The following is a 13,441-nucleotide window of genomic DNA, read 5'->3' as shown; positions in this document are numbered from 1 at the left end:
CAGGCTATTTCATTAACTAAATAAGTTTCATTAACTTTAGCGATCTCATAATTATTCCAGATGATAGACTCTGGTGTGAGCAGATGTTCACACTGTCCTTGTTCAGTTTAATCTTCTACATTTCCCCTGGAGATGGACAGTACGGACCCACTGATTTATGTAACCACAGAAATATGGATGAAAAACAGCATCTAAGATTGGACACTGTCATTGTTCTCCTCTCTGCTCTCAGGGTAATCACAGGGTGCTTTTGTGGTGGAGCGTCTTCCTCCAGAAAAACCCCGCCCCTGAGACTTGTGGCAACGGAGCAAGCAAGAGGACATGCAGACAAAAGCCATGAGGCACCTGGAGAATTTGACAGGCTCTGAAGAAGTACACAAGTCATGGCTCCCTTGGCATTTCTTTTTCATAAAAGAAAGAATTTTAGATCCATTATACGAATATGTTTTAGATACAAATAATTCTTTGCTCCTTGGTAGCTTTTAAGAGAAGCAGAAGAAATGATTGTTCTAAATGGCATTTGAGTTGCACAGCGAAAGCCTAATTTTATCTATTGCTTTACAGTTTAAAAACATTCAGAATGACAGCTCTACACAACAGTATGGAGGGATCTCACAAACATTACTCTGAACAAAAGAATCCAGGCCCAGAAGATTATGTTACATGATTTATTTATTTACAGAAAAAACTAGGCAAAGCTAATGTGTGGTGTTAGAGGACCAGAGCACGGTTATCACCAGGGGTCCCAATGGCGAGATGGCACAAGGTTGGGCGTCTGGGGTGCTGGTGACATGCTCTGTTTCTGATCCTGGGTGGTGATCACACGAACCAATTTGCTTTGAATTAGGTCTTGGCAAGACTTGCATGGGATTTTTTTTTGTTTGTTTTTTAAATTGGGAAATATTGGGGGACAGTGTGTTTTTCTAGGATGTCAAATTGTTGTTTTTCAATCTAGTTGTGGGGGGCGCAGCTCAGCTCCAAGTCAAGTCGTTGTTTTCAAAAGTTGTGGAGGGCGCAGTTCATTGGCCCATGTGGGAATCAAACCGGCGACCTTGGTATTAAGAGTTCGCGCTCTAACCAACTGAGCCAGCCGCCCATCCCCAATATGTTTTTTAAAATAGGTTGCACTTCAAAAAGTTTAAAAAAGGAAATAACCTCCTACCGAGAAAGAGAGAGAGAGAGAGAGAGAGAGAGAGAGAGAGAGAGAGAGAGAGAGAGAGAGAGAGAGAGCATATTATTCACTTAAATTATTTCACATAATTTCCTGACCACCACCCATGAAGGAGGCATGTGGGGTGTTAGGCGCCCACCCCACAAGTGCTGCCCTTGCTTCTGAGTTGCAAAGGGCCTGCCCATCCATCTTCTGAGGCAGGTCCAGTGTATTCTCTCCTCTGGACCGGTGGCCTTACCAGTTGGGATGTGCCAGCAAAATCGGGAGAATTGGAGGAAGGCAGGAAGCCCTCTTGACACTCATGTGATGTAGGGAAAAGAAGCAAAAGGCATGCACCGTCCTGTGCTTTGATTGATAAGAAGCAAACTGAGACATGAAATAGGCAGTTTCAAAGCCAACTAGACCTATTGTCATCCTGCTCAGCAAGTGTATATGGCCCTTGTCTCTGACCCTGGATGTGGAAGCTGTCACAGCTGAAGGTGTTCACAAGTGTGTGAGGGAGAATATCTGAAAGGACAGGCCACTTCCAGGAGCTTATTGGCACTCTGGGGCCATGTGAGGAATGTTTTCCTTTTTGGGAGAAGGCCATTGCATCTCTGGTCACTACCTGCCAATGAGTGTCTCTTCTGATGGTCCGTGGGGTGGTGACCCTCCTTCTGCTCTACACGAGGAGTGAATCTTAGGCCTGTGACCACTATCCTTCACTCACCCAGTCACAAGATATGTCTGCTCTGAGAACTGAGGATTCTCGATGGTCTCTGAAATACAAGGACAAGCTAAGGCGGGAAGGTTTTTCTTTTTATTTGCAGTTTCATCACATGAAGGATTGAACTAGACCTCTCCCACTTGAATGTTATATAGCTTTGACTCTTAAATTTCTACAGAGCTTCCCGTTAAATGTAGAGGATTGAACAACTGCTCCATTGTAAAGCCCCACTGAAGTGACAGTAAGTGAACGAGGGAACCCACAGGACAAGGAGATTGGCTGTGCTGAGAACAGAAGACGAGAGACACAGCCAAGTTCAGGCAGATGAAGGCAGGTCAGTGCTTGGTAACCGATAAACAGGACAGAGCAAACAGAAACTGCAGGTCTGTGGGGAGCAGGGCAAACAGGGAGCCAGAGCTACTGTGTTCAGAAGAATGTCTTTGCTTGTTACCAGAATAAAAGTGTTAAGACCATCACTAAACCCAAATCCAAATGGAGAAGGACCCATGGCGGCATCCAAACTGTCACACCCACAGATGGAAGCAAGTCAACCTCTACTGGCTGCCGGGTTTCAAATGTGGTGGAACCAGCAAGATATCTATGGGGAAGACTGCTATCTGCAAAGGGCTCTTCAAACACCACTGGGACATAAAGAAATGAAGACTAAGCAGGAATATGGACCCCGCCGATGTCTTCTTATGGGAGTTTGAGATCAGCAAGTACAATGTGACCTCCACTGACAACTAGTGTACGAATGTCTCCTTTCCTCAGGCTGCTGTAACACATAAGCACAAACTTAGTGGCTTAAAACCACACAAACATATTATATTCTGTGTGTCCCACATGGGTCTCGCTGGACTAATGGCAAGGTGTCGGCAGGGCTGCTTGCTTTCTGGAGGCTGGAGGGAGAACCCGGTTCCTTGTGGTTGTAGCACTGAGGTCCCATTTCCTTGCTGGCTGTCAGCTGAGTGCCAATCCCAGCATCTAGAAGCTGCCCACGTCTCTCCGTCTTATAGCCATCTTAATGTCCCTCTCATGCTTCAAATCTCCCCTACCTCTTGTCCCATTTTTTCATCTCTCTGACATCAGCAGGCCCATCCAGATAACCCAGAATAATCTCCCTAGTTTGAGATCCACAACCTTAACCAACTTCCTGTGGACCATGCGATGTAGCCCATTCCCAGGTCCTAGGCGTTGGGGCCGTTATTTAGCCTGCTGCACCTTAGAGCACTTGACCAGGAGCATGATCACAGCCACATCTCAGGCTGACTGTTGATCGTTGCCGGGCTATGGGTGAACTTGTGGCTGGTGACTCAAAGAGTAAGCAGGGGGTGTGAGCATGGCACTGCAGAAGTCAGATGTACATTTCAAAGAAAATGCTGTAACCCAGACACACTAGCATTTGTGTCACTTTCAGGTGACAACACAGAGCCGAGTGCTTATGGAGATGGGATGTCACTGTGAGAATGGCCACATGGGCTGACTGCTTACCCCCTCCTACCCACAAGGTCCCTGTCCATTCCTCCAGGGCAATTGGTGCTGTCCCTGTGGGTCACATGGCGACTCGTGTTCTAAGAGCAGACGTGGGGGTCACCTTCGCCCAATCAAAATCACAACCAAGGAGACATCTGTGGAAAGGCTTTACTTTTAGTGAAGTTCAGCCTCAGGATAATGTGGCTTCAACATCAAAATCTGCCCGTCAGAGACACTCGTCACAGCAAGAATGAACTCTGCTTCCATGGAAACTGTCAGCTTCTGTGCACAGGTCAGAACCCTTAGCCATTCAGGCCAACTCAGAGCTGGCCAAGCCCTGGGGCTGCATGGCCATTTGCAAGGGGAAGGATGATTTGGCCAGAAGCCGGGAGAGGCACCTCGGGGGCTTCCTGGACTATCCCCCCTGGGAGAGCTCTACTGTCGGGGTATGAGAGGGTCTGTAGCTGTGGATGCCACCAAGACTGTTAACAGGAAGGCGGATGGGGCAGCCAGGTCAAAATGTCTGCCCAGAAAGCTGAGAGGCTAAAAGAACATTCTTTCTCACGTGTGCCCCCCAGTCTCACCACAGCCAAAGGCTGACTTGGCAGTGTTTGTCCTGATGGACTATTTGAATAATTTTTGTTCAAGAGGAAATGATTGACTAATGAAAACAATGCATCATAAAAGCTTCAAAAGGAAAAGAATGTTTTGTGTACGAGTTATTTGCGGCATTTTACGTTTTCAGATTTTAAAATTAATATTAAAACTGGAAACAACTTGATCAAAAATAGGTCTCAAAATATTAGGACAGTTAAAATAAAATTCAGTTTTTCTTTCCGCATTTCCGTCGTTCCCCGGTGTGACTCGCAGGCTTAGTTGGCTCATCTGCACCCGCCGCAGCCCCTCATGGCCATCGCCGTGTCGGGTTTTTCACCACCAGTTCGGACAGTGAATCCAAGTTGTCCCTGTCTCCTAACTCAGGGGCAACTATGGCAAACAGCCATTGTTGCTGAGTGAGGATAAAGAAGATACCAAGAGAGTTGTTCAAAGTGCCAAGGACAAGAGGTTTGAGGAGCTGACCAACTTCATCAGGACCATCCATAAAGCCATGAAGATTTGGGATGTCACCAAGTGCCTGGAAGAGTTTCAGCTCCTGCGAAAACTCTTGGCATATAGGAAGGCTAAGAGAACGGTGGACCAGGAAGGTGTTCCCCGGTTCCATATCTGCATCCTGGCTGACCTGGAGGACTATCTTAATGAGCTCTGGGAAGACGAGGAAGGGAAGAAGATGAGTAAGAACAATGCCAAGGCCTTGAGCATGCTGCGCCAGGAGATCCGAAAATTCTACAGAGATTTTGAGTCCCACATTACCAATTCCAAGCAGAACCCTGAACAGTCTGCAGAAGAAGAGCTGAGAAGAATGAGGAGGTCTCAGAAGACTCTTCAGATGAGGATGAGAATGAGCACAGAGTCAGTGCTACAACTTTCCTGAAGAAGAAATCGGAAGCTCCTTCTGGGGAGAGTCGCAAGTTCCTCAAAAAGATGGAGGATGAAGATGAGGACTCAGAAGATTCAGAAGATAATGAAGAGTGGGCACAAGTTCAACATCTTCTAATTCAGACTCAGAAGAAGGGAAACAGACTGTGCTGGCCTCAAGATTCCTTAGACAGGCCCCCGCCACAGAGCAGGACAAGAAGGCCACTGAGAAGAAATGGAGGACAAAGCCAAGGAGAGTGACAGGAAATCCAAGCACCTGGCTGAGGAGGGGAGTGGGAGCGTGTCCAAGGTCGAGTGCCCCTCATTAAGGAGAAACCAAAATTGTTTGCCAAGGGCACTGAGATCACCCATGCTGTTATCAAGAAACTGAATGAGATCCTACAGGCACGAGGCAAGAAGTGAACAGATCGTGCAGCCCAGATTGAGCTATTAAGCTGCTGTTTCAGATTGCCTCTGAAAACAACCTTGGGGAAAGTGTCATTGTCAAGATCAAGTTCTATATCATCACCTCTCTCTATGACTACAACCCCAACCTGGCCACATGCATGAAGCCTGAAATGTGGCCGAAGTGCCTGGGCTGCATCAATGATCTGATGGACATCCTGTTCGCAAACCCCAACATCTTTGTTGGACAGACCATTCTGGAAGAGAGTGAGAACCTGAGTAACGTTGACCAGCCACTGCATGTCTGTGGCTGTATCCTGGTGGAATGAATGGATGACGAATTTACCAAAATAATACAAAATACTGATCCTCACTCTCAAGAGTGAGTGGAGCACCTGAAGGATGAGGCACAGGTGTGTCCAATCATCGATCGTGTGCAGTGCTACCTGGAGGAGAAGGGCACCACGTCTACCCGAGGCGCATCCTCCACGCCTACTGCAAGTTTGATTACAAAGCCCATCAGCAGCAGCTCACCCTCCCCGTGGGCTCCTCCAAGTCTGACCAAGCTCAGGCAGAGAACAAAGGGGAGGACTCAGCTGTGCTGATGGAGAGACTGTGCGAGTACATCTATGCCAAGGATTGCATGGACTGCATCCGCACCTGTGGCATCCTCTACACATCTACTATCATGCCCTGCAGTCCCGCTGGTACTGGGCCTGCGACCTCATGCTCATGAACCGCCCGCAGGACAACATTCGGCACACAGACCCTCCAATACAGATCCTGTACAACCGCACCGTGGTTGCATGGGGCATCTGCGCCTTCCGACAGGGCCTGGCCAAGGACGCCCGCAATGCCCTGCTGGACATGCAGTCGAACAGCCGCGCCAAGGAGCTGCTGGGCCAGGGTCTGCTGCTGTGCAGCCTGCAGGAGCACAACCAGGAGCAGGAGAAGGTGGGGCGGCGCCGCCAGGTGCCCTTCCACCTGCACATCAACCTGGAGCTGCTCAAGTGCATGTACCTGGTGTCGGCCATGCTCCTGGAGATCCCCTACATGGCCGCTCACGAGAGCGACGCCCGCCGGCGCGTGATCAGCAAGCAGTTCCACCACCAGCTGTGGGTGGGCGAGCGCCAGCCCCTGCTGGGTGAGTGTGGGCTCTGGGGGGGACGGGCGTCACTCGCCTGTTCCACGATGACTTCTAACCAAGGATTAAAGGAAGCGAAAGGGAATGACTTTCCCTCGGGGCGATTCCATGTAGTTTGATGCCTGTCTCCATGTTGTCTCCTGGAGGCGTCCTCCTCACTCAGCGCACCTGCAGTCTCTTAGGTTGCGTTGTCCTGGGCTGCGGATCAAACTCTGCTGCTTCCTGTTACTGCCCCTTCAGTCCCTCTCTGTCAGCGTTAACTTTCTACCCAATTTATGGTGTTACACCCCCCCGCCCCGTGCCTTACAAGTCCTTTCCTGCCTGCAGAATAAAGTTCAGTCTCCTTAGTCTGTAGTTAAACTCTCAAAAATAAATAAATAAATAAATAAAAATTAAAAAACTTAATAAATAAAATTTAATGTAGAAACAAAATCAAATAAAATAGTGTAGAATAAAGTTGAAGAAATCTCCCAGGAACTAGAATAAAAATACAAAGAAATAAAATAAATGAAAAAGATAAGTAAAGTGAATGACCCATCCACAGGCCCGAAAGCGATTCACGAGAGAACGAGGCAAGTGGAGGGAAGAGCTTGTCAACACGTCGTTTAAGTAAAGACCTGAGATCTGAGAGGCAGGCTCACGGTCTGCCCTGTGCTCAGCACACAGTTGATGAAAAACACCTTCAGCAAGGCACAATGGCCATGTTTTCAGGGCTGAGGGTGAAGAAAAGATCCTAAAACTGCCCACAAGGGACAAGAAAGTTTTTATACAGAGAATTGAGAATTCAAATGCCACTGGATTTTCCATATGTCCCACTGGAAGCTAGAAAACAAGAAGCCAGTCTTCAAAATTCTGCGGGAAGATATTTCTGTCCTTGAATTGTGCATAGAGTCCACTGGGTGTGGTCAGGTGGTAGAGACAGGCAAGCTCTCCAGAGTATGTATTGCCCATGGACCCTTTTAAAAGAAACTTAATCAAAAGAGGAAGTAAACCAAGAAAAAATGACTTGGGATTCAAGAAATGGGATCCCGCCTGGGAATTCCCAGCACTATGGGAGCAGGCCTGGGGACAGCCCGTCCAGGTAGGCTTCAGGAGGGATATTGCCAAAAAAGGAACAGAAAACAGATACATTACCTGATGTTTTTGTCTACACAGAGAGGAATTTTGTAGTTTTGGTTGGAGAATTTGATTAAGTGATAGGTAGATAGACAACTATGAAACAAAAAGAGTATATTTCCTACTTCCATAAAACCAATGTGCTGCGCTAGAAACAACACATAGTCACAGTGTATTCTGGGCTCAGCCTTGGACCACGTTCACATGGTTGTGAACAATACAACCATTAACTGTGGATTGGGCCCCACTTGTGATGTGACTATCTTAGGGGCTGTGGGGACAGCCAGGAGTGCAGTTTCCAGGCTCTCGGCCTCACGTGGAAATGTGTTGGCTCAGGTAGTAAATGGCCATCAACTGTGATTGGATGGCCGTCAGCTGTGGCTAGTTGGCCGTCCCCTAACCAGTGAGCCATTGGCCACTAATATAACTGCCGTGGCTATGCTAGCAGAAAATGGGGGCTAGCAAGAAGATGGCGGCTGAGTCTGCAAGAGCGGATTGCAGTTAGCACGGCAGGTTGCGGACAGTGTGGCTCCTGCTTCCTGTGTCTCCAACCCAGCCGCCCGCAAGAATATAGTGGTATGACTCCCCAGTCTATGGCTCCGTGGGTGTTCCTTTTTGGCCTCACCATGTCCTGCATTCTTACGTGGGGAGCGGGACAGGAAACCCCATATGACACCCTGCATGACACATGGTGCAGTGAGCAGGGTATGGTGCCAGCCAAAGCTCTCCGAAGGGTGGTGGAGCAGTTTGTGCATGAAAACTCAGTCTCAGGAAGACCAGGAGGAGCAGCTGCCCGAGAGCTGGACCCCTGTGGAGGGGTGGGAAGATGTGGGCGGTTCTCCAACCAGCATATGCCAGAGAAAGTGAAGGTCGTTGAGGTCCTGTGGGCTGGGAAGTGCTTGCTGAAGCCCTCACCCCCAGGTTGGGGAGGACTTGGAGCCCTCGCCCTGCGGAGAGGGCACGCATTGTGAGGCTAACACACAGCCCTGGCGAATGACTGTGGACTATGGGGAATGGGCTCCATCCCTAATTTAATGGACCGCTTGACTGTTTGCTCGGGGACGTAACACCATGTAGTGGAACTGGCGGATGTTTGCTTTTGTGTCTCGACCAGTCGCCATGGAGAATATGTGAGAAAAACTGGCTGTGCCCAGGAAGACTGATGGTACCCTGAGAACCCTGGCTGAGCTCAGGAGGTCTGGCTGTGCCTAGAGAGAGTGGCAGTGGCCTGAGAGGCCCTGGCTCTGTCCGGGGAGGCTGCTGGTACCCTAAGAAGCCCACGAAGTCTGGCTGTGCCCAGAAGGACTGGTGGTGCCCTGAGAAACCCTGGCTGTGCCCAGAGAGCCTGGCTGTGTCCAGGATATTGCATTCACCTCCAGGCTCCTCACACTGGGTCCCTCGCGGAAGACGCTTGTCGCGTAACTTGTGAGGCGAGACCCTGTAGGGGTGGAGTGTGGGGACAGAGCCAGGAGTGCAGTTTCCAGGCTCTCGCCCTCACATAGAAAGGTGCTGGCTCAGGTAGTAAATGGCCATCAACTGTGATTGGATGGCCATCAGCTGTGGCTAGTTGGCCGTCAGCTGTAACCAGTGAGCCACTGGCCACAAATATAACTGCCGTGGCTACGCTAGCAGAAAAAGGAGGCTAGCAAGAAGATGGTGGCTGGCAAGTGCGGATTGCAGTTGTGGACAGTGTGGATCCTGCTTCCTGTGTCTCTAACCCAGCTTCCAGCAAGAATATAGTGGTATGACTCCCCTATCTGTGGCTCCACGGGTGTCCCTTTTTGGCCTCACCATGTCCTGCGTTCTTATGTGGGGAGCGGGTCAGGAGACCCCCGCATGACACCCTGCATGACAGAGGGCTGGGGGTGAGGAGTAGGGGATGGATGGGGAGGAGACATTGGCAGAGGACAACTAGATTCCAGTCCCGTGTAACAGGAAGTCTGCAAATGATATTTTAAGTTGTACAAATTTGAAAAGCTATGTAAGTGTGTCACTTAAAAATACAAAGGTAAGTTCCAGGAGAAAAGCTAAACGAGCTGCCTCTGGGGGGTTGGGGCTCAGTGGTGAGGAGAAGGTGTCAGGAGACCCCTTGTTTTGTATTGCAGGACTTATAATACCATTTAAATGTAAAAACTGTATACATTGCTTTGATAAAAGTAGAAATTTAAAAATGTAAATAACATTAACATTCTTCTGTTTTTACAGCAGCTGTGTTCCAGCACCATGGACAGGTGACACTGGGGTAAAGCAGAAATGCTGATGATGTCACAGAGCAGACAAATGAATTTTGGCAGCCAGTCAAGTGCCAGGCCACACAGGAAGCTGCGCCACACATCTTCCCAAGTTGCACGTGGATCTCCTGAGGCCATGTCTTCCTTCTCCCAGAATCACCAGGTAACTGGGAAAGAGTGCTTAGACATGTCAATAGCTGAAAGTGCTATATCCTGAGGTCATTAAGTAATAATGTGGAGTGATTGCCTGGATAGTTCCGAATAATTCAGGTAAAAATCATGCACTATTTTAATGGGGGGAGTGTGGGGACAGCGTCCCAGAGAGCATTTTCCAGGCTCTCGGCCTCACGTGGAAAGGTGCTGACTCGGGTAGTAAGTGGCCACCAGCTGTGGTGAATTGACCATCAGCTGTAACCAGTTAACCAATTAGCCACCGATATAACTGCCGCGGCTGCATTGGTTGGTCGGTTGGTTCGGTAGCAGGCAGAGAAGCGGAAGGCAGGTTGCAGGTCGTGTGGATCCAGCCTCCAGTGAGACTATTGTGGTATGACTCCCCTATCCTTGGCTCCGTGGGTGTTCCTTTTTGGCCTCACCATATCCTGCATTCTTATGTGGGAAGTGGGACTAGAGGCCCCACAGGCTGCCCCGCAAGACAAATGGCAGAGCGAGCAGGGTCCCCTGCATGACAAATGGCACAGCAAGCAGGGTCCCCCACACAACAGGAGGTATTTTGAATGTAATTTTCCTGATTTGGGTATCTATCCTGCTCAAATTTGCTAGCCATCTGCTGGACACGCACTTCCCTCTGCTTGGTAGCTGCATTTAAGAGTGTGGTGATGGAGTTCACCCCTCACCCCAACCTGACTCTGGCCCTATATAGATGGCCTTGAGGCTCTTTTGTTGATCTGAGAAGTCACACTCTCTGTCTGCTCAGTGGCTTTGAGCCCAAATGAGCGTCTTTTGACATCTCCCTTTGCTTCTCTGGAGCTCCCCCTCTTTAAGTTCTACACTATAGGCTGTGTGTGAGGTCAGTGGTCTGTGTACTTAGATGCTAGAGGCCGGCCTGGCCAGGCTACCCCCACCTGACCCGACTGTCCTATGCTTGTCTTTGTGCTGGGGCAGAGCCTCCCGGGCCATAGGGCAAGCCCCTACACCTAGGAGTCCTTGCCCCTGAGAACAGTCTCCTGCCAGCCTGTTTCTCGGAAAGCTGGGCTGCAGTGGCTTTATCTGTCACCTCTGGCTTCTCTACCTATGTAGACAATGTTAGCCTGGCATTGACATGATTAGAACTGGACATGGAAACTCAGCTATGAGTCTCGGAGCTGACCTCTGAGGGGAAATGGTCTGCTTTTCTATAATAGTCATGTAACACAGAAGACTGGAGTAATGACATGTACAGTAGCAGCTCAGAGGGTCCTTCTTCACCTGGAACTTCCAGGGTAAGGAGAGAAAAGGATGCAATGCTGAGGATATGAGCTGGTCCCTTGGTTCTTGGCGTTGTTTTGCATGGGGACACAGAGCTGGGCTCCTGGCCTCGGTCTGCTCTAAACACTTGGCCTGTCTTAGCAAACTACACGGTGACACTGAAGTTGGATTTCACAGTGAGCTTGGGAGGTTGGTCTGCATTTAACTGCACTCGCAAGAGGTATAGATTATAGCTAGTCTGTGACGGGGCGTAGCCGTGAGCACCAATCCTGACACTGAGGACACAGCTGACTCAGGTGACAGTGACAAGGTCCCCCATAGCTAGGCACTGCAGTGTGCTCTCACACACGTCTGCTCACTGACACTCCCTGGAACTCATTCCAGCTGCATTATACCCCCGTTTACATGTGAGAAAGCTGGGGGTAAAGGGCTCGGGTGACTTACCGCAGCGAAGCATTGCCAAAGCCTGGTTTTGAACCCAGGTGTTCAGAATCACAAGCCCAAATTCTTAACAACACCCATGTCCCTCTCCTGGAAGCCAGGTGGCCAGGTCTGTCTGGAGGGTGATGTGACCCCAGGTAAGTCATTTCTTTTTTTGGAATTCTGGTACTTTTTCTTTATAAAACGAGAGGTTCTGACAAGAGAAACTCTGGGCGCTTTTTTGCCCTGAGTGTGGCAGGAGCTTGTTCAAAAAGTGTTGGGATGGATGAGTAAATGATCATGAGGAAATCTTTCTCACCTACCTATGCTGGGGACCAACCACGCTCTGGATCCAGAGACTGGGGAGATTGGAGTCTGCAGGCACAAAAATGTCCCAGAGAGTTTCTTATCAAAACTGCTGAGGAAAGATGTCCTGTAGTGACTTTTTCTGTGGTTATGTCTGCTTCTCGCCTCTAGGAGATTGCAGGCTTCCTGAGACTAATCTTCACTGGGTGCCTTGTCCCCTTTGTTCCTAGCTTCAGTGGGTGTTAACACATCAGGGAGGCTGGAAAAATGCAGACTTCCCGACCCCACCTGTAAGGAGTCCTCACTCAGTAAGTCTGGAAGGTGGCCCAAGGACCTGCATTTTCACAAGGAAAGCCTGGTGCTTCATTCTGTGGTCCTGGCTATGGGGCATCTGAGTGAACTCTGGAAGAATCGCTTACAAGATTAAATTATGTTTTAAAAGACCCCTGCCCACCCGTGTGGAGCCCAGCTATGGGGACAGAGAGTCCCAGAGAGCAGTTTCCAGGCTCTCAGCCTCACGTGGAAGGGTGCTGGCTCGGGTAGTAGATGGCCATCAGCTGTGACTCGTTGGCTATCAACTGTAGCCAGTTAGCCATTAGCCACTAATATAACTGCCGTGGCTAGGCCGGCAAGTTGGTTGGTTGGCAGAGAAACAGATGGCAGATGGCAGATCGTGTGGCTCCTGCTTCCGGTATCTCCAACCCAGCTGCCGGCGAGCATATAGTGGTATGACTCCCCTGTCTATGGCTCCGTGGGTGTTCCTTTTCGGCCTCACCATGTCCTGCGTTCTTATGTGGGGAGCGGGAGCAGAGTCCCTGCATGACACCCTGCATGACACCAGCTCAGGGGTGTCTGGTGGGTAAGGCAGTGCTGAGTCCACAGGGACTCAGATCCCAGCTGGGTGGCCCATTTTAAGGAGCAAGATAAAAAGTAGGAGCCAAGAGGGCACAGAACAAGACAAGTTGAATGGTGAAGAGCAGATGACCATAAAGGAAATAAGTCGGTTTATATGTTTACTTGGGCGTGTCAGGTGCACATGGAGGGACCAACGCAGAGTAGACACCTAACAAGTGACACGGTAGACCAACCATGGATGTCTGGGGCCCCCAGCTCAGGGCGTCCTGGGCACAGGGGCAGCTGGGAAGGAGGGGCTGCTGGGCGCCCACCTAGCCCGTGCCTGCGTGGTGCTGGAGCGGGTCCGGTGCCCTGTGTCCCCTTACGGTGGCGTGGCAGCTGCTATGCTCCAGCTGCCTGGGGACATTCAACTCAATCAATCATGGTGGACACTGCTGGAGGCCATCACTTGCCGACCAGGAGCTGGACTCTGAGGGGATCCAAACAGGTCAGCAAGGTCTTGGATTGCAGTGGGTGTCCAGTCTAGTGGAGGGACAGGTGGTCTCTGGCTCTTGCTGTGACCCGTGTCCACGTGGCCGTCACACCCTCGGACGCACACTCAGTGCATCCCATGCTTAGGATGCTGCAACTCCTGTGCCTTCTTCCCCTGGGCTTTCTATTCTGTCACCACACCTCCACTGTCCTGGTCACTTAGGCTTCAGACGTCTGCAACC

General features: G+C 50.0%; 1 pseudogene; it reads left to right on the top strand.

Moving 5' to 3' along the window:
- The first annotated feature begins 3,166 nt into the window (after positions 1-3,166).
- On the top strand, positions 3,167-13,201 carry LOC117018506 (eukaryotic translation initiation factor 3 subunit C-like; annotated as a pseudogene).
- The last annotated feature ends 240 nt before the right edge of the window (positions 13,202-13,441 follow it).

Source organism: Rhinolophus ferrumequinum, chromosome 27 (assembly GCF_004115265.2).
Source record: "Rhinolophus ferrumequinum isolate MPI-CBG mRhiFer1 chromosome 27, mRhiFer1_v1.p, whole genome shotgun sequence".
Classification (NCBI taxonomy): Eukaryota; Metazoa; Chordata; class Mammalia; order Chiroptera; family Rhinolophidae; genus Rhinolophus; species Rhinolophus ferrumequinum.
The sequence above is the reverse complement of the archived record's forward strand: the minus strand, read 5'-3'. Positions and strand labels throughout refer to the sequence as shown.